Consider the following 24,415-nt stretch of genomic DNA (forward strand, 5'->3'; position numbering starts at 1 on the left):
GGCAATCTAGTGCTAGTTTTACAGCCTATACTTAGAAGTAGTTTTTGTTTCCCCAGTAAGACTCTCATGGAGAAAAACTAGACTTTCATTTGTAATTGGCTAGCAATTAGAAATTGATACTTTGTTAGGAATAGAGGAATGTGTACACTTCCCCTTTTAGCTGAAGGACCTCATCTGGTACAGACAGGTACAGGCCCTGTGGATGTTGCTTACATCTCTGTTAGATCATGTGTGTATCTATCATGTTGATGCCGATGGCTTTTCCCTTGGCTTTTCCCTGTATTCCTTCTGCCTCCTACATTTTTTCTGCCTCATCTGACACAGTGTTCCCTGTGCCCTGTGCAGAGGGATTAGAGGGAGGCACAGAATTTATGCCTGAGAATTCCAATGTCTGTCACTCTTAGCATAATGTCTGGATGTGGAACTCTGTATTTGTTCTCATCTGCTGCAGAAGGAAGCCTCTCTGACTATAGGTGAGGAAGGAACTGTTGTATATCAGAATGTTACTGGAGTCATTTTATTGCTATATTCTTTTAGAAGAAATGTAGTACTTGTTATTATCCTAGGTCCTTTTACTGTCTAACTTCAGGTGCATGGCCATGAAACTGTCAGGTTTCCAATTCATGGTGTGGATCTTAAGTCAAATCAAATGTTGGATGATTGCTCCATGAACCTCCCCGACACTACAGCACTACCATGTCTTGCAAGCCAGACACCTGTGTGTGAATGTGTGTGTGTGTGTGTGTGTTAAGTTTAAAATGTATTCTACATACTTTAAATTGTTCTGTCATTGTTTGTTTTTATTTGTTTTGTTTTTTTTTCCATTTGAAAGTTTTTCTTAGGTTTTTTTTCCAAATGGAGAAAAAAGAGGTCATGAAGTGGGGTGATTGGGCATTTAAGGAGTATCTTGGGGGAGAAACTATGATCACCACATATTGTACAAGAAAATATATTTTTAAATGTTACCCTGATGAACCAATTCTCAAAGACGGAATCTGGTTTGTTTTCAACTTAAATATAGTGATTGATATAATTTATCCTCCATCTTCTTCTTGAGAGTTTACATCGTGTAAACTATAAAAAGACCGGTTACTGATAAATGACAACAAGCAAGGCATGAAGCATGTGATGTCTTACACATTTATACAAATATACAATAGACTAGAAATAAGAAGAGTCATAAATGTTGTTCCCAAAGAAATTATTTATCAGTTATGACATGTTGATAAAATGTAGAGGAATGGGTCCTCATAAATGTGCAGTAGTCACACAATACAGAGTTTCAGCTGAAAGAATATAGGGCAGTTTATCAAAATTGAAGAACTGTGAAGAGCTGAGAACAGAAAATCTTTAGGCATGCATGTCAAATTAGATGTGAGGACAGGTTGTACAGAACCATTTACAGCAGAGAGTTGAACAATGTTTGTAGATTTAACATAAATTTTATGTAATTGACTGCTTGGGTATGTATCTGATTAAGTGAAATCTGACATTAGCCTGTAATTAAAACATGTATTGGTCTTTGTTCTACTTAAGTATACAGCTCATTATGCAATTAATAAAGAGTGCAATTCCTTCATGTCAAACGAGTATTCTTTTTTTAATATGTGCTTTTCTTCATAGAAAAGACATTCATGAACTGTAAACTTGATGAATCCAGGAAACCTATCAAGGGCATAAAAACACATGGAAATGTATGAGATCTTACGGTGTTATAACGTTAAAGTTATACAGTGTTGAAGAGGTGAAGAATACATACACATCTCATTCATCTCTTATTTAATATTGAGAGCACAATAATTTTTTTATGAATTCAACTTTCTAATTTAGAGAAATTTGTAAATAATATTAGAATTGAGAGAATAAAGATGGATTTCATCAATAAAAGTAACCAATATATATACAATCTTAAATCACTATTTTATCTGTGACAACTAAAACCTTGGTGATAGACAAGATGGAAGATTTCTATATAATTTAAAAAAACATGGACTATGATGTAAAATTCACTTTTCCTCTAGAATGTCCTTTATTCCTGACATGATGAAGCACATTCCTATGTGCTCTGAACAAAATAATATGGCACTTGGGGACAAAGATGCAACCTAGGAGGCCTGCACTGGAAGCCAGGATAGAGAAGACTTCCATGGCCACCATGAGTTTCCCCTTAGTGCTGTGGTAGACAGGGAGGAAGGTGACCCACACACTGAAGAACACCAACATGCTGAAAGTGATGAACTTGGCTTCATTGAATGTGTCAGGCAGGTTCCTGGACAGGTAAGCCATAGTGTAGCTCCCAAGTGCCATGGAGCAGAGGTATGCCAGGACAGAATGGAAGGCAATACTGGAGCCTTTGTTGCATATAATAATTATATGGCCATGTTCAGTGTAAGCATCTGAGTCAATAAAGGGAGGAGAGGTGCTCAGCCAAATGCCACAGATCACAAGCTGGATAAGGGTGCAGACAGGAATAATGAGGTTAGGAGCCCTTGATATCATTATCCACCTTATCAGTCTCCCTGGAAATGTGATTCTGAAAGCCAGAACCACAGTAATAGATTTGACCAAGACTGTAGAGAGAGCCAGTGTGAGCAGTACTGCAAATGTACTCTGCTGCAGGATACAGGTTGCTGTGTTGGGATGGCCAATGAATAACAATGGACAGAGAAAACAGAAGATCAGAGTAAGGAGCAGGATGTAAGTGAGAGCCTGGTTATTGGCCATGACAATGTGGGTGTGGTGGTACTTCACAAAGATACCAAGAACACCAGCTGTTAGTGAAGAGAAGCTCACGGACAAGCAGGTGAGTGCCATCCCCAAAGTGTCTTCATAGGACAAAAATGTCACTGTTTTCTCGAGGCATTGCTTCTGCTCTGTATTTGCATAATGACTTTCTGAACACCTCACACAATGATCCATATCTACTCAGAAATTAAATTTATAATGAGTCTCTACTCATGTTCCCCTTTTATTTCCAGCAATTTCCCAGCAACATTTGTCTGGAATTTGCCCACATTTCCTTTGTTGTTCCAGACTCAAGTAAATCTGTCCTCTACAGGGAAAATTCTCAAGTGCTCTCTAATAAATCCTTCCAGGATGATACTGCCTATCTTCTTTGTTGCACATAAGGTGAACAAGTCGATCCTTTATATTGTTATATATTTCATTTAAGTGATAAAATGCATTTTTATTTATTCGTATACTCATGTTATTGAATAAAATTACATAAACCTAACTTGATCATAGAAACACTAAAATTTCTGTCTTGTAATGTTCTCAACAAAAGAATCAAATTTAGCAATTCCCCTTGTGTTTATTGAATACTCCAGTGTGTTCATTCTCTGCTTGTGGAATGAGAATTTTGAGATTCTTGAAAGCTGGAAGAACTCCTCATGTGAAACTGTTTAATTGCTTCTAAGCAGAAAAGATCTACTTAACAAATAGATACAAAACTCTATGCTGTGGGATGGTCTGTATGTCAAGTGTGTTGCTGATTGGTCAATAAATAAATCACTGATTGGCCAGTGGCTAGGCAGGAAGTATAGGTGGGACAAGGAGGAGAATAAAGCTGGGAAGTGGAAGGCTGAGTCAGAGACACTGCCAGCCACTACGATAACAAACAGCATGTGAAGATGCTGGTAAGCCACAAGCCATGTGGCAAGGTATAGATTAATGGAAATGGATTAATTTAAGCTGTAAGAACAGTTAGCAAGAAGTCTGCCACGGCCATACAGTTTGTAAGCAATATAAGTCTCTGTGTTTGCTTGGTTGTGTCTGAGTGGCTGTGGGACGGGCAGGTGAGAGAGATTTGCCCTGACCGTGGGCCAGGCAGGAAAGCTCTAGCTACAAATGGCGTCAACATGGTGGCAAGAGTTTCCACCTAAAAACTGAGAAAAAAGATTCTAAAATGGAGCTAAAAACAGCTTCCTAATTGTCTCTCTCAAATGAGCGGCAGCTGCCAGTTTAAGCTACTTGTGGGTTCCTAGTGTGTGCGCTCGACCTGCAATATGGCGGGAATGAGGCCTCTGCAAGTGGCACATTAAGCTGCATGGTGGATTTAGCCTTTCCTAGTACAAAACAAAAAAAAGAGGTTTCTGGGCTACACGCTGCTTGGATAAAAGCACAGACCCATGATAGCTCCCAGAGCTGGCGGTAAACATCACACTGCCGTGTTGGGAAGCTGAGGTGGGCAGAGCCAGCAGCCACAGCTGCTGCAGTTTAAAGCAAAAAATTCACAATAAGACAGATTCAGATGTAATAGTTTGCAATGTGTGTAAAATATACATAGGTTTGAAAGAGACCAAAAAGGTGATATATACAGTTATATAAACAAATACATAGTTTTAAAAAATAAAGTCTGCCAGGCGGTGGTGGCACACGCCTTTAATCCCAGCACTCAGGAGGCAGAGCCAGGCCGATCTCTGTGAGTTCGAGGCCAGCCTGGGCTACTAAGTGAGTTCCAGGAAAGGCGCAAAGCTACACAGAGAAACCCTGTCTCGAAAAAAAACAAAAAAAAAATAAAGTCTTTAAAGAGACAGTAAAGTTAATATAAAAAATAAGCCATGTGAAAATGAATATTACACAGAGAATCTGGATTGTGTTGTCTTTGGGATTTTTAACTGCAGAAAAACACTTGATCGTAAAAGATGTTGAGTTAAACCAATATGTATATTTTAAGGATACCTTGACTTCAAAATTTGGATACAAGGATATGTTGCTTTGGAAAGGAGACTCTGTTTTCATTCCCACAGAAAGCCAGAGGCTATGGATTTGTTCCAGATTAAGATACATCAGGTTTGACCAGCCAAGACCCCCTGAAAGGTCTCCGATGACACCATGGCCCAGATGATCCAACATCCAGAATGGTTTCAAGGCAACTGGCTCAGACAATACACCCTCATGGACTATTCCATAATCCTAAAATTTTTGTTGTGTCCCCATAAGATACAGCGCCCCCCTCCAGCAGGAAGTAGTAAGAGAAGCTACACCCAAATTCCCAAATTATATGTAATTTTACTTTGTTAAGGTTAAAACCTTCCTTTTTGAAAAAAAGAAAACAAAAGGGGAAGTGCTGTGGGATGGTCTGTATGTCAAGTGTGTTGCTGATTGGTCAATAAATAAATCACTGATTGGCCAATGGCTAGGCAGGAAGTATAGGCGGGACAAGGAGGAGAATAAAGCTGGGAAGTGGAAGGCTGAGTCAAAGACACTGCCAGCCGCCACGATAACAAACAGCATGTGAAGATGCTGGTAAGCCACAAGCCATGTGGCAAGGTATAGATTAATGGAAATGGATTAATTTAAGCTGTAAGAACAGTTAGCAAGAAGTCTGCCACGGCCAATACAGTTTGTGAGCAATATAAGTCTCTGTGTTTGCTTGGTTGTGTCTGAGTGGCTGTGGGATGGGCAGGTGAGAGAGATTTGCCCTGACCGTGGGCCAGGCAGGAAAGCTCTAGCTACAACGATAGTTTTAGTCTTAGTTGGTCATGGAATAATGTTTTGATATTTTATCACTTGTAATTTGTGAGTTTCATCTTAAATTCAAAAGATATACATATCTCTGTATTAATTACATATTTACATTAAGAATATTTCTATTTCATATTTTATTAAAATGTTCAATATTTTTGCAATGTGGATTTTTTAATTAAAGTCTATTGAATTTAACATTTTCTATTCCCTACTATAGCCTTTATTTGATTATCACTTAATTTGTTAGTTTTTCAGATGTGCCTTCCTTTAACTTCTCATTCTCAAGGTACTCTGTTTTTTCTATATCCCATGTGCTTACATCTATCCATTTCTAACAGAGCATGAATGCTTTATAAGCACAATCATATATCTTCTTTAGTAAATGCACAGGGTATATAAGTCATGACAAATATTTTTTTTAGACATTTAAAGTGGTTCTTTTGAAGATAGATTCATCTTATTATATAGGTTTTGAAGTACAGGATTCACTGTTTTGAAATATTTAGCACTTATGTTTTAGTGTTTTTTCTTTCTTACTAAAGTGTCTCATTAAACTGCAGTCATGCAATACTTGATATTGATATTTCTTGTTTCCTCAAATGCATATAACTAATGTGTGCCTGAACAAACTGTGACTCCGTGTACTCAAAGCCTCTTTGCATATTAAGTTTTAAAGGGTCTGTACAGTCAGTCTCAATATGCATTTTTTTTTTTTTTGGTTTTCCGAGACAGGGTTTCACTGTGTAGCTTTGCGCCTTTCCTGGGACTCACTTGGTAGCCCAGGCTGGCCTCGAACTCACAGAGATCCGCCTGGCTCTGCCTCCCGAGTGCTGGGATTAAAGGCGTGCGCCACCACCGCCCGGCTCAATATGCATTTTTTAAAGTAGGCAAATTAAAGTCACCAAAAAATTTGAATGTCTTAAATTTTATGAATAAATATTAAAACATCTGAGTTTTCAGGAAAACCATTATGTCATTCAAAAAATTCCAGCTATTATACAAAGGAACTCATTTGATATAAATGATGAAGTTGAGGAATCCTCTTTAAGTTTCTCTCCATATTAAACATTGTGAGTATATGTCCTCATATATTCACTGTTATCAATTGTCTCATGCCTGTTTTATGTTTCTTGGATATATTTTGACATAAGAATCCTCTACTATATCTACCTTTGCCTGGAAAAGATGGTCCTTCATATTCAATGTCCTGACTTGTTCTAAGAACAAGGGTGTGTATCTATACCTGGCTTATTCACAACGCTATCATTAATAAAAAGTGTTAATGTGCCAGTTCAACTAGTTTCACAAGATGTTAACAGGATACCTGTTACTCTTAAGTAGGACCTGGTTTCCATTGCAAGCACTTACAAGGTGGTTTATGTTATCTCTGATCAACCTACAAGTGATCTGATGCTACATTTAACACTGAGTTGCACCAAGCAAGTACATGGTACACATACATGAATGCAGGCAATACAGTCACAGATAAAACAAAATGAAAAATTATAAAAATGAAACACTTCTAAATATGTCCATGTAATTAAATACATTTCTAACACCTCTAATGAACCTAAAACCATGACTGAAATTATGCAACTAAAGGCCATAAGGATCCAACCATTTAGGATGTGCTAACTATGAGATAAATATGATTTGAAATACAAGAAATGTCAGTAATTTCTAAAATTTGTGCATGTGCACATGAGTGTGTGCCTGCATGTGTGTATTTGTTGTGTGTGTGTGTGTGTGTGTGTGTGTGTGTGTGTGTGTGTGTGTGTGTGTGTGTGTATGTGTGTTAAATGTCATGGTGAAATAAAGCAGACTACTCTGTGATGGGTAAAGTTGTTCTCTTAAAACAACTCTGCAACAATGGCTGTAGAGGATCAAATCTGAGTTTCAATGGCCAGAACATCAATTAAAATGAAAATAAAATGAAAGAAAACATTCTTATTCTAACTGAAAGAAGGGGTGTTATCTCAAATGTTCCTTCACAGAACATTTCAATCTGCTTAGCCTTTGCAGAAGATTCTTTAGAGGTGAGAAATTCCCCCAGTGAGTCTGACACTTACTTGTCTCATTGGAAATCTCATTAGCTGAACAAGGAGTGCAATCAAAGCAGCAGACAGTCTTGCCCTCCTGGGGAGATTTTCTGAATCCTGGAACACAGTTTTCACTGCACACAGAATAAGGAAGCTAGGAAGTAAATATAGAAGAGAAAACACTCAGGAGTGTACTGTTTTAAAACAATAACTGTTGTTTTCCATTTGAACAATGACATAGAAAGTTTATATTTATTATAAAAATAAGAAAATAAGACGTTGGTTTACTGAGTACATATCAAAGTGGGCAAATGTAATATCATACTGATCCTATTCTGTACTTCCTCACAGCTGGAGTGAGCAACTTTGTTTCCCAATGGTGTTGCTTAATTTACATTTGTCAACTTGACAGGATTCAGAATTACCATATAAACTAATTTTTGCGACTTTCTGTGAGAAATGATCTTGTTACGGCACTTGAAGTAGAAAGATATATTCGATAATTAGTTAGCAACATTTCATTGGCTGTTGTTAAGGACTGAAAGAAAAACAAAAAGGGAGGTGAAGAGCAGTGATCATGTCTATCTGCTTCCTGACTGAAGATACAATGTGAATCACTTTCTCAGGCTCTTGCCAAAACGATTGCCTGAATCATTATTGAGTGCTCACCCCAAATGTGAATCAAGTAAAACCTATGTTCTTAAGGTATGTTGTGATGCATAGACAAATTTGCTTCCTTTTCAGCAGCAAGACAAGCAATTAACCAATGCATATGTGCCCTCCATGCTAATGTGTATTGCCAGGTGCCTGAAATCAAAATACGCATGCACTCATATTTCCTAATCTGGCATCTTAATTAATGCTTTTGTCAATTGGTTTCAGTGCAGGAATTAAATCTTAATAAATAGACACTATATTTATAACTGCAAATAAGTGCCCATAGAATAAAGTATGGAAAAAAATAAACAATTCCATTACTCAGAATAAGGCAACAGACTCTTCCTCATATGACATTATTTTTGTACATTAAGAAGGGCACTGAGTAAGGAAACAACAATCATTACATCCACAAACAAATGTTTATTGACATAGAGATAAAAACAATGAGATAAGATCCAGCACACCTCTGTAAATACTATAGCCCATTGTATCATATGGTCAGACAAAAACAGTTCCTGCCCTTCTGGAGCTTTTGGAGAAAATGTTCCAACATTCATCTTTTTTCTGAGACCATCTGGAAAATTCCAGATATTGATAATATCATATTCTGCATCTAATTTCCTTTGTGAATCCAAAACCACAAGGTTTCCAGCACCATTTTTGAAATGCATATTCTTGAGAAAAGGGTGAAGCTAAAAGAGATGCAGAATCTGATGATTAAAAATTCCCAGAAAATTTCAATGGAACTTGATGAAGCAATGGGTCTCATTATCATAAATCTCTAGCATAAATTGCAAGTTATACTAAGCTATCAACATTTTAATGGATGAAGACCAAAAATGAATATATCATGTTTCTATATTGCCAGTTAGTTGCAAAAGAAAGATTTGACACACAAACAATAACAAACAAACAAACAGAAAGATTTAATTAATGAATGTTGATTCAAGAAAAAGTTCACAATTTTACGTGATAGTCACATTCAAATATTTAAGTAATCTCAAATTTTCAGTTTGTAAATGGAGATTTTATGTCCAAAATGTATTAAAGTGATCAGTTAGGTAACATAATCTTAGCTTCATAATGTGAAGTATAAAGATCTAGCAGCATTTGAAAATTTAGACTCCAGTTCTATTTCTATTATGAAATATACTTAGAGATATTTGAGTTTCAATTGAGTATATTATCATGAGAAGTTTCTGAGGTTAATTGTAACACAAAGTAGATATGACATAGACACATTTTAACCATGTTAATGCCATCCAGTCATCATGAACAATGACACATGCGTTTGCAAGAACGTCTAGATGATAAATTACATACAGTCTCTCAGGTGTGTTTTGGCAAAATCTGCCACAGTGTACAATCATGTCCGGAGTGCTTTTATTAAACCTCAGTAGGTCACAGTGCTTTTGATAAAATATACAGGAAGAGAAATTACCTCCCAAGGGAAGGTATATACCTCCCCATTTCCATGGGGTTGAATTTGTACTTGTTTGAGTGTCATCTCATGGAAACTGTGAGCCATAGCATATACAGAATTATATAAATTGTAACTCTCTTCAGTCATATCCATTTCCCAAACATTTTTAGGCAACATATCCAAAGAAGCATTGGGTAGACAGTTACCCAAAATTTTACAATCAGGTCCAGAAAAAGAGCAATTGAAGTATGTGTTCCAGAACTTAGCAAAAAAATAGTCCTCTGGGTATTTGGAAGGATTGTATGTCTGCATAAACTTCCTAAAATCAGAAGCCTCAATGTGGTGATGTGCAAAAAGGAGACTCCCATGGAATGTATCAAATATGAAAGATTTAGTAAGAGAAGTTTCATCCCATTGTGAATTCAGGACCCAGAATTTCCTGTTCAATACATGTGCTGCTATAATCATAATTGCAACATGTAATGATTCATGGTCACCATAAATGGTAACCACATTTGCAGATGATTTCTGTATCTGCAGGTGAGTTTTTATGGAAGGTTCATAGTAGGAGGAAATTAGGAGAATGGAATCATTTCTACAAAAGCTAAACACACTCTGTACCTGTCCATCTCTCCTCTCAAGTCTGATAGACTCTCAGCCCCTTTGTGGTCATCCATGAGAACCAGTCCCACCCAGGTCCAGCTGAAATGAACCATCAAAATGGCAATGCCATGTGAAAGAGACATGTCCTTGGGTGCTGTCTGATAGAGAGAAGAGAACTGGCTTCTGTCATTCAGGATAGTGTCAAATGGCCCAAAAGTAAGCTGAAGGAAATTTCAGATAGGAAACATGAGTGAGGACACTGACATAGAACACAATCTTAAAGCAAGGGTGGCACATTGGATTGGAATAGTCTAACATATGCTCATGGTGTTATAAACACCCATCTTTTTTCTTAAGACAATTATAGAAAATTCCTCACAAGACACAGAATTTTCTAAACACTCACTGTTAAGATTCAACCTCTTCTTCTTCTCTGTCTCAAGCAAAGTATATGGGGCTACATTACCAAATGCCTGATTTATTTTCTTTGATAGATGAATGACACAGCCTCACTTCCTTACATTTGAAAACATCTGAAATGTCTGCAGTTTAATTCAAGTTTCTTGTTCCCTCACAGCCACGTCCCTCACCTGTGGATACTTGTAGAGATTCAGCAGTCTCCCAATATGTGCAGATGTTGCCCATGATGCTCCTGTAAGTAAAGCAGTGGTCTTCTTCTCACTTCTACATTCACAAGAGATTGCATAGTTTCAAATCCTGTGAGGCAAGCAAAAGCTCCCAGAAGAGTACTCCCTTGATTGCTAGGGACATTATAGAGATGAAATCCTAGAGACGTGTTGGGTAAAATGTGAGTGTTTCTGTTGATCTCCTCAATGGCGAATATGAAGGCCAAAGAAAACTGGTAGCTCCTCATCTTGTACCTACAGAGAGGGATTATCATTATTTATGAATGGGACTCATATCATACTGTCTACCAGTATGATGCAATGGCTCTCATATCTTCTGTGTTATTTATCTATAAACAATATTTTTTGTTGTCCTGGTAATGGTTAGAATTTAATGCCAGGGTATATAGTAAGTGGTAATTTAATTATCTAAAAGCCTCAGATGGGTCTAAAATTTCGGGACAGAAAGTTGACTTGAACTGATATTACCCGTGCAATCTTCTGGTAAGTAGAAACACATACAAACACCCCTAATTCTTTCATGCTTTAACAGCAGATGGCAACTTCCATCCTTTAAGGTTCCCCTGATGTGTACTATAAAACCCAAGGGACCCCACAACACATTCACTCTGTCTGTACATAGAGGGAAAGACTGCAGCATTTCAGTTATTCTAATTAAAATCAATGATGATTATGGGTATGGCTGACTGTTTTGCATGCATCAACCCCAAAGCAACATTTGGATCTGAACCTGGGGGGGTTTGAGAGTCCCCCAACCAAGTGCATATCATTGACTAACCTTTTATTTCTACCAGTGCCATCATCTTTTCCTTTCTTAGAGCCATACAATGAAGAGCAGAATGAGTGAGTTTCTTATGGTTTAATATCCTACATACGTGAATCAAACCCTCTGGGTTTTTCCCCCACTTTTTGTATGTTCCCTCATCTGCCAGCCTCTTTTTCTATCCATTCACTATGTTCTTACTTCCCCAAGAAGTGGACTTCACAAGAACCTTGAATACCCTGCTGGCAGATTTTGGACACTCAGAAAACATCAGACCTCTAAGGTGTTTATTTTGTAATTCTTAATGTTTTGTTTTGCTTTAACATGAATAGGCTTTACCTGATATATTTACTGGCTTCTAAAGACACATAATTGAAATACACACATACCAACAGACACACAAAGGTTTAGTATTGCCAAGGAGAGACAAGCTTCAGCCAGAAAAGAGCTACTATAGTAGGCTCCACAGCGTCTCCCTGCTAATTCTGACTGGAAAGTCCAAGCCAATTTTCCTCCAACTGAGATAAAATGTCCTTTGCCCGTCATGCAGCTTTGTTCTCTGAGTGTCTGCTTTTGTTTCTGCCCAGACTAACAACATGTTTATTAAAGATTGCTATGTTAATTTTTCTTTTACAACGAAAGTGATAAAAATTTAAATTCAACATGCTTTAATCATAAAAATCTTAGTTTATGGACTTCCCTTCTGGACAAGAGGTGAGTGCTTGGGCTCAGCCTGGGCTCAGCCTAGATCCCATCCCTGGGCACCAGCCACTCCGGGGAAGACCTGCCCAACTGGACCCCAGGTTCTGGCCACCGGGCAGGTTCCCTTATAGCCCTACTGGGAAGGCTCCCCTTCTCCAAGACCCCTGGCAGATGCTGCAAACTCCAAGCCCTGCCCCCACGCCCATCATCACCTGAGACCCCTGCCATTTCCTGAGACTTAGAGACCGGCCCCCAGCACCCATCCTGCCCTGGAATTCCTGTCTGGACAAGAGCTCCAATCCTGCCCTAGACTTCCCGTCTGGACAAGAGCTTCCATCTTGTGCCGGACTTCCCGTCTGCACAAGAGCTCCCATCCTGCCCCGGAGTTCCCATCTGGACAAGAGAGCTCCCATCTGGACAAGAGAGAGAGAGACTTCCTAAATCTGTCAGCTCTGTCTGGACCAAGTGTGCTGATAAGACCAAGAAAGAACCACAAGGAGATGGACAGACGTCAAGGCAGATGTACATACAACAAAATGAAGATCAATACCGAATAACCAGAACCTAGCCCTCCTCCACCATCTAGACCTGAACATCAAAAATTCAAAGAAGCAGAAGAAACCAACCTTATGAATAACATCATGAAGAAGGTAGAGGCTTATATAGAGGAAAAGACAAAAAAAAATGGGAAGAACACTATAAAAAACTAGAGAAAAGGACAAATAAAGTAGAAGAAAATAATAAAGTCCTGAAAGAAAATCATGAAAAAGCAATAAAACAGATGAAGGAAACAGTCCAAGACCTGAAAAGGGAAATAGAAAACATGAAGAAGACACAAACAGAGGGAATGCTGGAAATAGAAAATGTGAGTAAACAAATGGGAACTTGAGATGCAAGTATAACCAACAGAATGCAAGAGATGGAAGAGAGGATCTCTGGCGTTGAGGATACGGTACAAGAAATAGATTCATCAGTCAAAGAAAACACTAAAGCCAACAATGTCATGACCCAAAATGTCCAAGAAATTTGGGACACCATGAAAAGACCAAACCTACGAATAATAGGGATAGAAGAAAGAGAAGACTACCAACTCAAAGGTACATAAAATATATTCAACAAGATCATAGAAGAAAACTTTCCCAACTTAAAGAAGGAAATGCCCATGAAGATACAAGAAGCCTATAGAACACCAAACAGACTAGAACCCCCAAAAAAGTCCCCTTGCCACATAATAATTAAACAACTAAACTACAGAATAAAGAAAGAATATCAAGAGCAGCAAAGGAAAAAGGCCAAGTGACTTATAAAGGCAAACCCATCAGAATAACACCCAATTTCTCAATGGAGACTCTGAAAGCTAGAAGGACCTGGACAAACGTAATGCAGACACTAAGAGACCACCAATGCCAGCCTAGACTAATATACCCAGAAAAACTTTCAATCATCATAGACAGAGTGAACAAGACATTCCATGACAAAGCCAGATTTAAACAATACTTATGCACAAACCCAGCCATACAGAAAGCACTAGAAGGAAAATTCCAACCTAAGGATGTCAGATACACCCTCAAAAACACAGGCAATAAATAAAACCACAGCAGTAAACCTCAACTACGAGAAGTACACACACATTACCACCAAAAAATAACAGGAATGAACAATCACTGGTCATTAATATCCCTCAATATCAATGGACTTAATTCACCTATAAAAAGACATAGGCTGGGCGGTGGTGGCGCACGCCTTTAATCCCAGCACTCAGGAGGCAGAGCCAGGTGGATCTCTGTGAGTTCGAGGCCAGCCTGGGCTACAAAGTGAGTTCCAGGAAAGGCGCAAAGCTACACAGAGAAACCCTGTCTCGAAAAAAAAAAATCATAGGCTTATAGAATGGATACGAAAACAGGACCCAACTTTCTGCTGCATACAACAAACACATCTCAAATTCATAGATAGACACTACCTAAAAATAAAAGGCTGGGAAAAGACTTTCCAATCAAACGGTCTTAAGAAACAAGTGGATGTAGCCATCCTGATATCCAGCAAAATAGACTTCAAACTAAAATCAATCAAAAGAGATCAAGAAGGGCATTACATACTCATCACAGGAAAGATCCACCAAGATGAAGTTTCAATTCTGAACATTTATGCCCCAAACACAAGGGCACCCACATGTGTAAAAGAAACATTACTAAAGCTTAAACCACATATAAAACCACACACACTAATAGTGGGAGACTTCAACACACCAATTAAGAAATGGGCTTTCGAACTAAACAGAGAATTCTCAACGAAGGAAACTCAAATGGCTGAAAGACATTTAAGGAATTGCTCAGCATCCCTAATTATCAGGGAAATGCAAATCAAAACAACTCTGAGATACCACCTTACACCTGTCAGAATGGCTAAGATCAAAAACACTGAAGACAGCTCATGCTGGAGAGGATGTAGAGCTAAGGGAACTCTCCTCCCCTGCTGGTGGGAATGCAAGCTTGTACAATCACTTTGGAAATCAATATGGTGCTTTCTTAGAAAATTCGGAATCAATCTCCCCCAAGATCTAGCTATACCACTCTTGGGCATATACCCAAGGAATGCCCAAATAATACCACAAGAGCACTTGCTCAGCTATGTTCATAACAGCATTGTATGTAATAGCCAGAACATGGAAACATCCTAGATGCCCTTCAACTGAAGAACGGATAAATAAAATGTGGTACATATACACAATGGAATACTACTCAGCAGAGAAAAACAATGACATCATGGATTTTGTAGACAAATGGATGGATCCAGAAAAAATCATCCTGAGTGAGGTAACCCAGACTCAGAAAGACAAACATGGTATGTACTCACTCATAGGAGGACCCCAAGAAAGACACGGGGAATGCCCAATGACGGAGAAATGAATGAGGTCTACATGAAGAGCCTGGACATGAGTGGGGGTAATGAAGGGCGAGGGTCAAGGGAAAGAGAGCTTGGGGGAACGGGAGATCCCAGCTAGATCAAGAACAGAGAGGGAGAACAAGGAATAGGAGACCATGGTAAATGAAGACCACATGAGAATAGGAAGTAGCAAAGTGCTAGAGAGGCCCACAGAAATCCACTAAGATGCCCGCACAATAGACTCCTGGCAATGCTCGAGAGAGAGCCCAAACTGACCTACTTTGGTGATAGGATGACCAAACACCCTAATTGTCATGCTAGAAACCCCATCCAATGACTGAGGGAACTGGATGCAGAGATCCACGGCTAGGCCCCAGGTGGAGCTCCAGGAGTCCAATTGGCGAGAAAGAGGAGGGTTTATATGAGCGAAAATTGGTGAGACCAAGGTTGGATAAAGCACAGGGATAAATAGCCAAACGAATGGAAACACATGAACTTTGAACCAATGGGTGAGAGGCCCCCAACTGGATCGGGCCCTCTAAATAGGTGAGACAGTTGATTGACTTGATCTGTTTGGGAGGCATCCAGGCAGTGGGACCTGGTCCTGTGCTTAGTGCATGAGTTGGCTGTTTGAAACCTGGGGCTTATGCAGGGACGCTTGCCTCAGCCTGGGAGGAGGGGACTGGACCTGCCTGGACTGAGTCTACCAGGGTGATCTCAATCCCCAGGGGAGTCTTTGCCCTGGAGGAGATGGGAATGGGGGCCTGCTGGGAGGAAGGGGAAGGGGGCGGGAGGGGGGAGAACAAGGGAATCCGTGGCTGATATGTAGAATTAAATTATATTGTAAAATAAAATTTTAAAAAATTCTTAGTTTATTAGAATTTGTCTTTTGTGTCATGTATGTAGAGATTACTCATATGGAATTATCGTTTGTTGTTCATATCATGTATTTGATAACAAAATGATTAAACGTCAATGCTTCTGAAAACTAAAACTGAAGACTTTGACTTCATTCATTTTGTTCATAGTAATACTAAAATTACAAATTAATATTAAATTCAAATACTTATTTAATCAATATGACTGCATAGGTAAAATAAGTAAAAATGTCTATGTTACTTAACAGTTCTTTGAAACAATTAACCTGAGGTTTTACATATAAACTTAATATCTACTTTTAAGTCAAAGATGTAGAGAATCATACAATTCAGGTCAAAATGATATTTCCTGATTCTTATATCAATTTTATTTCTACAATATGGTTCATATCTCTTATGATTATCAATTTTATTTAAGATATTGTTTCTATAGAAGGATATGTTACTCATATTGCAATGTATCATCTCTTCATATACAAACACATTATATCTGTGCTTTTAAATGTGATATATATGTACAGTTTATGAATGCAAATGCAGTAATAATTATTTTAATGAATATGTGGATATTTTTCACCAGGAAACCTGATTAAAAAATAAATGAACAAATACGTGTTTGAAGATCCAACACGGTGATTTTATCCGAAAAAGTAAAACACAACAAACTACTACTTTCAATTCTGTTAGACCCAAATGAGCAAACCAAGATATCTTAAATATTAATATACCTTTAAAAATGGTAATGATAAAATATCTTAATACATAGTGAGTAGAGAATTTTCAGTGTGACTATATCTAGGTCACCCACATTCTCATCAGAAAGACCATCGTCATTTTCTGTAAATAACCTTATGAATTCATGGATTCTGTATGGTGAACTTTGATGAGAATGAAACTTGGAGTTAATGAGAATTTAAAGAGAGGGGATAGACATTACTTGAGACCTCCCTACTGAAAGAATATTCTCACAATAGATAGCAAATTTATTTGTTAAACCTCCTGTGTCTCATTGGGATTGAATTCATTTGGAAATGAATCACAGCAAAAGGAAATATGATTGCATGTCAATTTGGCAAGTGGTGGAGTTGTGATGGCCTTTCTTGTTTACCAACTTGACTAAATATAATCTCAATCTTAGAGGTCATGAAGCACCCTTTTAATCCAGATATTGTAGATATTTCCTTAATGAAGACCTTGAGGCAGAGAGACATACCTTTAATGCAGATCTAATTCTGATGGACACCTGTACAAGGAAAAGGGAGAAGGAAGCTTTTGCTCTTTGTCTGCTTGCTATCACCCCACTAACAAGTCCATTCTTTACTTGAATTAGAACCTACTTCTGATAGATTCTAGAATGGATATTAAGATATGTGGCTTTGATATACTTAACTGTGAGATTTATATAGATCCTTCATATCAGGTACTCACAGAAGTATATGTATACATGCAAACATGTGTAAAGTAAAAGATAAAACAAATTCACTGAACAATAATTCACAAATAGTAAATATAATGCAATCTTGGTGAAATAAACTTTATTACCTAGAATAATAATGTTACAGATAATATATGTAAATAGGAAAATAAAATAATATTCATAGAATTTGAAAGCTTTTTTCTGAAAATGAAAGTATTTATGCTACATCATATAATACACAAATTCAACACACATACACACAAATACACAAACCCATGCATTTGAAGAGCTAGAAAAGAAAATAGAATTTTCTCATCATAAAGAAATGGCTAATATTTTGAAGAAATGTGTATCTAGTTTTATAAACATGTTGAAATAAATATAAATGTATACTGAAAAAGAATTTTTTTGTATTCTTGATGGTTGCAGGGTTTTTTGCTTTTTTATTTTACAATATTATTTAATTCTACATATAGAATTAAATTATATTGTAAAATAAAAAAAGTTCATAGTTGATGTGTTTCCATTCGTTTGGCTATTTGTCCCTGTACTTTATCCAAACTTGGTCTCACCAATTCTCGCTCATATAAACCCTCCTCTTTCTCACCAATTGGACACCTGGAGCTCCACCTGGGGCCTAGCCGTGGATCTCTGCATCCAGTTCCCTCAGTCATTGGATGGGGTTTCTAGCATGACAATTAGGGTGTTTGGTCATCCTATCACCAAAGTAGGTCAGTTTGGGCTGTCTCTCAAGCATTGCCAGGAGTCTATTGTGCGGGCATCTTTGTGGATTTCTGTGGGCCTCTCTAGCACTTTGCTTCTTCCTATTCTCATGTGGTCTTCATTTACCATGGTCTCCTATTCCTTGTTCTCCCTCTCTGTTCTTGATCCAGCTGGCATCTCCTGCTCCCTCAAGCTCTCTTTCCCTCGATCCTAGCCCTTCATTACCCCCACTCACGTCCAGGCTCTTCATGTAGATCTCATCCATTTCTCCATCATTGGGCAATCCCCATGTCTTTCTTGGAGTCCTCTTTTCCAGGTAGCCTCCCTGGTGTTGTGAGTAGCAGTCCAGTCATCCTTGTTCCACATCTAGTATCCTCCTATGAGTGAGTACATACCATGTTTGTCTTTCTGAGTCTGGGTTACCTCACTCAGGATGATTTTTTCTAGATCCATACATTTGCCTGCGAACCTCAGGATGTCATTGTTTTTCTCTGCTGAGTAGTATTCCATTGTGTATATGTACCACATTTTATTTATCCATTCTTCAGTTGAAGGGCATCTAGGTTGTTTCCAGGTTCTGGCTATTACAAACAATGCTGTTATGAACATAGCTGAGCAAGTGCCCTGGTGGTATGATAGAGCATTCCTTGTGTATATGCCCAAGAGTGGTACAGCTGGATCTTGGGGGAGATTGATTCCGAATTTTCTAAGAAAGCGCCATATTCATTTCCAAAGTGGTTGTACAAGCTTGCATTCCCACCAGTATAAATATATGCTGAAAAAGTAAATTTTAAAAGTGATTAAAAATTATGAAACAATAGAGCTACAACAAAAACCAAAATAATGATGAGAACCTCATTCACAGTGAAAGAAAATCTCTAAGACAGTATGAAGACTTTTCTGAAAATGAAGTCAGAATTAGAATAAATATTCCATATGTCATTTTTTTCTATTTTAAGTATTTGATGGGCCTCCAAAATGATTTCCATTACATCTCTATACATTTTCATGCCCACCTGCAGAAAGTAATGATTTGTCTTTGCCAACAGACTTTCACATACTTATGGTTAGATTTCTTGTTGATAACAATTATATTGCTGTAAGATGGTACTTACATCTAGATAGTTGTGATTTCTTTTAAACACCAAAGAAACAACCAACTATTTCTTTTACTAAAGAAGGCAGAAATAAACAGTTGAGGAAAAACTGCCTATACAATAAATAGAGCTGACAGTCTGGGCATCAACATACAGGGCAGTGAGATTAGACCATTATCCTTTCATAGAAATCAATTCAAAATGGATCACAGTCCTTAGCTTTAAAAATGAAACACTAAAAGTTATAGAATACACACACCTAATAATTGTCAAGGTATTGGTGTAGGCAAGAACTTACAGAAGACAATGCCAATGTCACACAAATTAGCTTCAGCTAACAAAAGACAGACCTGCACAAAATGAAGATTCAACTACGAAAATAATGAATAAATTAGTCTTTACAGCAAAAAAAAAAAAACCAAAAACAATTGTCAGAGCACCATAAATGGGATAAATCATTTGCTTTCTGTTTAGATGGTAGACTAATGTCAAAAGCATTCAATCTGAAGAAGTTGTAGATCAAGGCAATAAAACCTCTATTCATCAAATGGGGTAATGGCATGTACAGATCTTGTACAAAAGAAAAGCACATACAACCAGCAGCTACTTTAAAAATTTTCAGCATCACTGATCATCAGATAAATGCAAATGTAAAAAATAAATTAAGTGATGATTGTTTTTAGTATGTTGAGTTAGACTGACAAATTTTCAAGATACAAAGATACATCATTAGAAAGATATGAATAACAGAAATGGCCAGTATGGATTTCTTAATGTTTCCTGAGTCACATCATTTCCATTGAAATCTAAAGAAGATAGAATGTGTTAGAAATTCGGTTCAATACTGGAAAAATTAATGGCTGTTTAAATCATTGATATTTCAGGGAAAATCAAATCACATGGAGTTCATATTATTAATGAATGTAAATGGGAGGGTAGTTGATGAACTTATATTTGTAGTTAGAGCATGGGTATACATGAGAAGAATAAATAATCAAGAAATGGATGAAAAGATTTTGATCACTCTTGAAATATATAATTTCTCACAAAAAGGAAATATAAAAAATATTTGAAATGAATATAACATTGTGAGAATTTTTAGAATAATCACAAAGCAAATGTTATGTCCTTTAAGATGAAACATTTTTATTAGGAATAAAGCATCTAATTAGAGACATTATGAACTCCAAATTATCAGGAATATATATTCTCCAAAAACTGAAAATTTTCTGTAAGTGCAAGGACACTGTCAAAAGGACAAAATGGCTGCCTACAGAATGGGAAAAGATCTTCACAAACTCCATATCTGATATAGGGCTGATATCCAAACTATATTTTAAAAACTCAGAAAACTAAATATCAAAAAAACAAATATTCACTTAAAAATGGGGTGCAATCTAAATAGAAAATTCTCAACAGATGAATCTCAAATGGGTGGGAATCACTTAAAAATTTGAAACATTATCCAACCTTGGTCTCAGCAATTCTCGCTCATATAAACCCTCCTCATTCTCACTATTTGGACTCCCAGAGCTCCACCCAGGGTCTCGCCATGGATCTCTGCATCCAGATCCCTCAGTAGTTGGATGGGGTTTCTAGCACGACAACTAGGATAAAGCACAGGGACAAATAGCCAAACGAATGGAAACACATGAACTATGAACCAATGGCTGAGGGGTCACCAACTGGATCAGGCCCTCTGAATAGGTGAGACAGTTGATTGGCTTGATCTGTTTGGGAGGACCCAAGCAGTGGGACCGGGTCCTGTACTCATTGCATGAGTTGGCTGTTTGAAACCTGGGGCCTATGCAAGGTCGCTTGGCTCAGCCTGGGAGGAGGGGACTGGACCTACCTGGACTGAGTCTACCAGGTTGATCTCAGTCCTCGGGGGAGGCTTTGCCCTGGAGGAGGTGGGAATGGGGGGTGGGCTGAGAGTAGGTGAGAGGGGTTGGAGGGGGGAGAACAATGGAATCCGTGGCTGATATGTAGAACTGAATTGTACTGCAAAATAAAAAAAAATTGAAACACTTTTAGCCATTAGAAAAATGAATATCAAAACAACGCTAGTATTCTATCTTCAACTTTTCAGAATGGCTAAGATCAAAAATTCAAATGACAGCTCAAGCTGGTGAGGATGTGGAACAAGGGGAATTTCTCCATTGCTCGTTGGAGTGCAAACTTGTACAACCATTTTGGAAATCATTATGGTGGTTTCTCAAAAACTGGGAATAGATCTACCCCAAGACTCACCTTTAACACTCCTGGAAATACAGCCAAAGATCCTACACAATATGACAAGGACACTTGGCTAACTATGTTCTCAGAAGCTTAATTCATAGTAGCTATGAACTGGAAACAACCTAGATGTCTTTAAACTGAACAACAGATTAAGAAAATGAGGTACATTAACACAATGGAGTATTATTTGGCTGTTAAAAACAGAAACGTCATTAAATTTATGACAGAGAGATGGAACTAGAAAAGATCACCCTGAGTGTGGTAACCTGGACCCAGGAAAACAAACATGGTTTGTGTTGGCTTATAAGTGTGTATTAGCCATAAAGGATAACCATGCTACAAGCCACAGACACAGAGAAGCTAAGTGACAAGGAGGTCTCAAGGGGGAGTTTGAGAAACATGCATTTGTTTCATGTTCTGAACACAACAAATACACTCATAATGGTATTGTTAAAATGGCATTTCACTTGCCATGTCAATTGTACATTGAAGTAAATGTGAAAAAAATGATGCTCACACATGAGTAGAGAGATTGTCTGTTTGTAATCACTTAGAGGGGATATTATCGTCCATTTGCCAAAAGACTTTAAAATGTACCTTACCAGGAAACTAGGCGTCCTGCTCATATTCATAACCAGAATTAATCTGAAAGGTTATATATTTCCTTGAAATACATATATAAATGTATATAAAATTGGAAAAATATACATATGTGTATGTCTGTATATATATGTATATATACAAATGTATCACTATTTATGGATATATATTTATATGCATATATAAATAAATCCTGTTTAAATATCATTTTTAAAATTAGAACCACATGAAAGTAAAATAAATATATATAATAATGCATAAAAATTACTGTAATGGGTTTATATTCCAGGCCACACATTCTATGTTCTTTTTCTTATGATTATCAGGCAGTATATGCTCATGTGCATCCAATCAAAATATGAGGAAAATCAATTAAGAGGGTAAAACAAAATAAACCCACGTTCTTCAATTAGTCACATTGATACACTCCTGTAAATGGATATCTGTCACCACATTTGCTTTATCTGTTTCAGAACAAGTTGTCAAAACATAATATCCATCAACTTTTTCCCTCTGATTATTTCTCCTACTCTGCAGGCCCTGTACGTCTTAGCACTTCATCTAGCTTTCAATAAAAATACAATCATATCACGAGGACTTAAATTCATCTTCACTCCTAATTGTCTATACTCTGATTCTGACTCTCTACCTTAACTTTGCTTCTGCATTCCCATTTTATAGTATTGTGTTAAAAATTAGTATAAGCTGTCATCCTCCATTTCAGATCCCATGAATCTTACAGCCACAGAAATGTATGTACAGAATAAAATAGATCTTACTTCATTCACAAAGAATTATATGTAGGCATTTTCCTTCAGCAGAGTCCAAGAACGTTTTTAACTTGACTGAGACTGTCCTCTAATCTTTACAAAACTAACTTAGATAGTACCCTCTGAGGTCACCATCAACATCTATCTATGTGACCTCAGAATACATCTGTACCAACTGTAAATAGTTACAAACATAGGAATGATATGGAGCAAATGGTACACAATTGACAGAATCAAAAAGAATACTAATCAAAATTATAGATAAAAATTGTAAGTCGTTTTGAAAACATTTGAACAGAAGAGGAGCGAACTCCAGATTCTCATATTCTGACTTGCTAATCAGCACTAGCTACTACAGGCAGTCCCTATCACTCTACTGTCACATAAGGACTCTGTAGTCACTGAAATGAATGCCATCATTTCTTCTCAAAGGAGAACAACTACCCTTGAAAATGGTCCAAAACAATGAGTCAAGTTGTGGGATATTCCATCTGCATAGAAAGCCATGAAAAGGTCCCACCGTTGGACAGATAAAAGCATTGCAGAGGAACATAAAGAGATTCACAGTATCAAATGGGTAAAATAACATTAATTAAAACAAACTTTTATATTTGGGAGAAGAAAAAAGGGAACAGGAAGACATACCTAAAAAGAGTTTTATGAGTATAAGAGAGGGAATGTCAGAATGGGAGAGAAAAACCAAATTCTTGTGAATTCAAACTTACTTGAGGATAATAAAATCTGAATAATGAAAAGACATACATTTTAAAAGTACTTACTGGACCATACTCTGGTTTTCACTTCTGAAATCATTTGTTGTGCTGTCGAAAACATAAAAAAGTGGAACAAGTGCAGCAATCAGCACATTTCCATCACGATGTAAATGTTGTTGTATTTTTGAATGGCACTGAGAAGCATCAAAGGAAGACGAAGGAACAGGAGACTGCAGTAGCCAGAAAAGAAAAATCAAAGAGACCATTATAAAATAGAAGTGTCTACCACACTGTAAGCATGGGGGACAGGGATCCCAATGTGTTCAGTAGCTACATATAGAGATCTTTTGGGGGGGGGAACAAAAGTTTGTAATATTGTTGGTGACTGAAGTCATCACGCTAATCACATATACTTTTTGACGTGTTCCATCTACACTCCATGGAGAATTTAGAAAACCTTTCTTCTCTGAGACTTTCCATCTGAGACCTAACATTCAAGATAAAAACAAGCTTCAAAAGACATTTGGGATCTTCTTTAAGACAGCAAGACCCCAGGGATGAAGCTTCTTGAATAGACTTGCCCAGAACTCTCTACCACAAAAGTTACATGAAACAGTGACTCAGGATGATGCAAAGACCTTGCAAGGGAGGATGTCAAGGGAGATGATATGAGAAACATCTTTAAAAAGTGTGCTGAACAGAATGGTCCAGTGAAAAGCAGTAGTGCATCCTGCTCTTTAAAACTTTTAAATTGCCAATCTAACTTGCCATTCTCCTGAAGGAATCT

The 24,415-nt window shown here is 37.5% G+C and overlaps 1 pseudogene; it reads right to left on the minus strand.

The window, feature by feature from the left end:
* Nucleotides 1-1,992: 1,992 nt before the first annotated feature.
* LOC128120820 (vomeronasal type-2 receptor 116-like) lies at nucleotides 1,993-23,894 on the minus strand (annotated as a pseudogene).
* Nucleotides 23,895-24,415: the final 521 nt, after the last annotated feature.

This window comes from Peromyscus californicus, unplaced genomic scaffold (assembly GCF_007827085.1).
Source record: "Peromyscus californicus insignis strain IS unplaced genomic scaffold, ASM782708v3 Scaffold_2__1_contigs__length_46816999, whole genome shotgun sequence".
NCBI classification, from domain to species: Eukaryota; Metazoa; Chordata; class Mammalia; order Rodentia; family Cricetidae; genus Peromyscus; species Peromyscus californicus.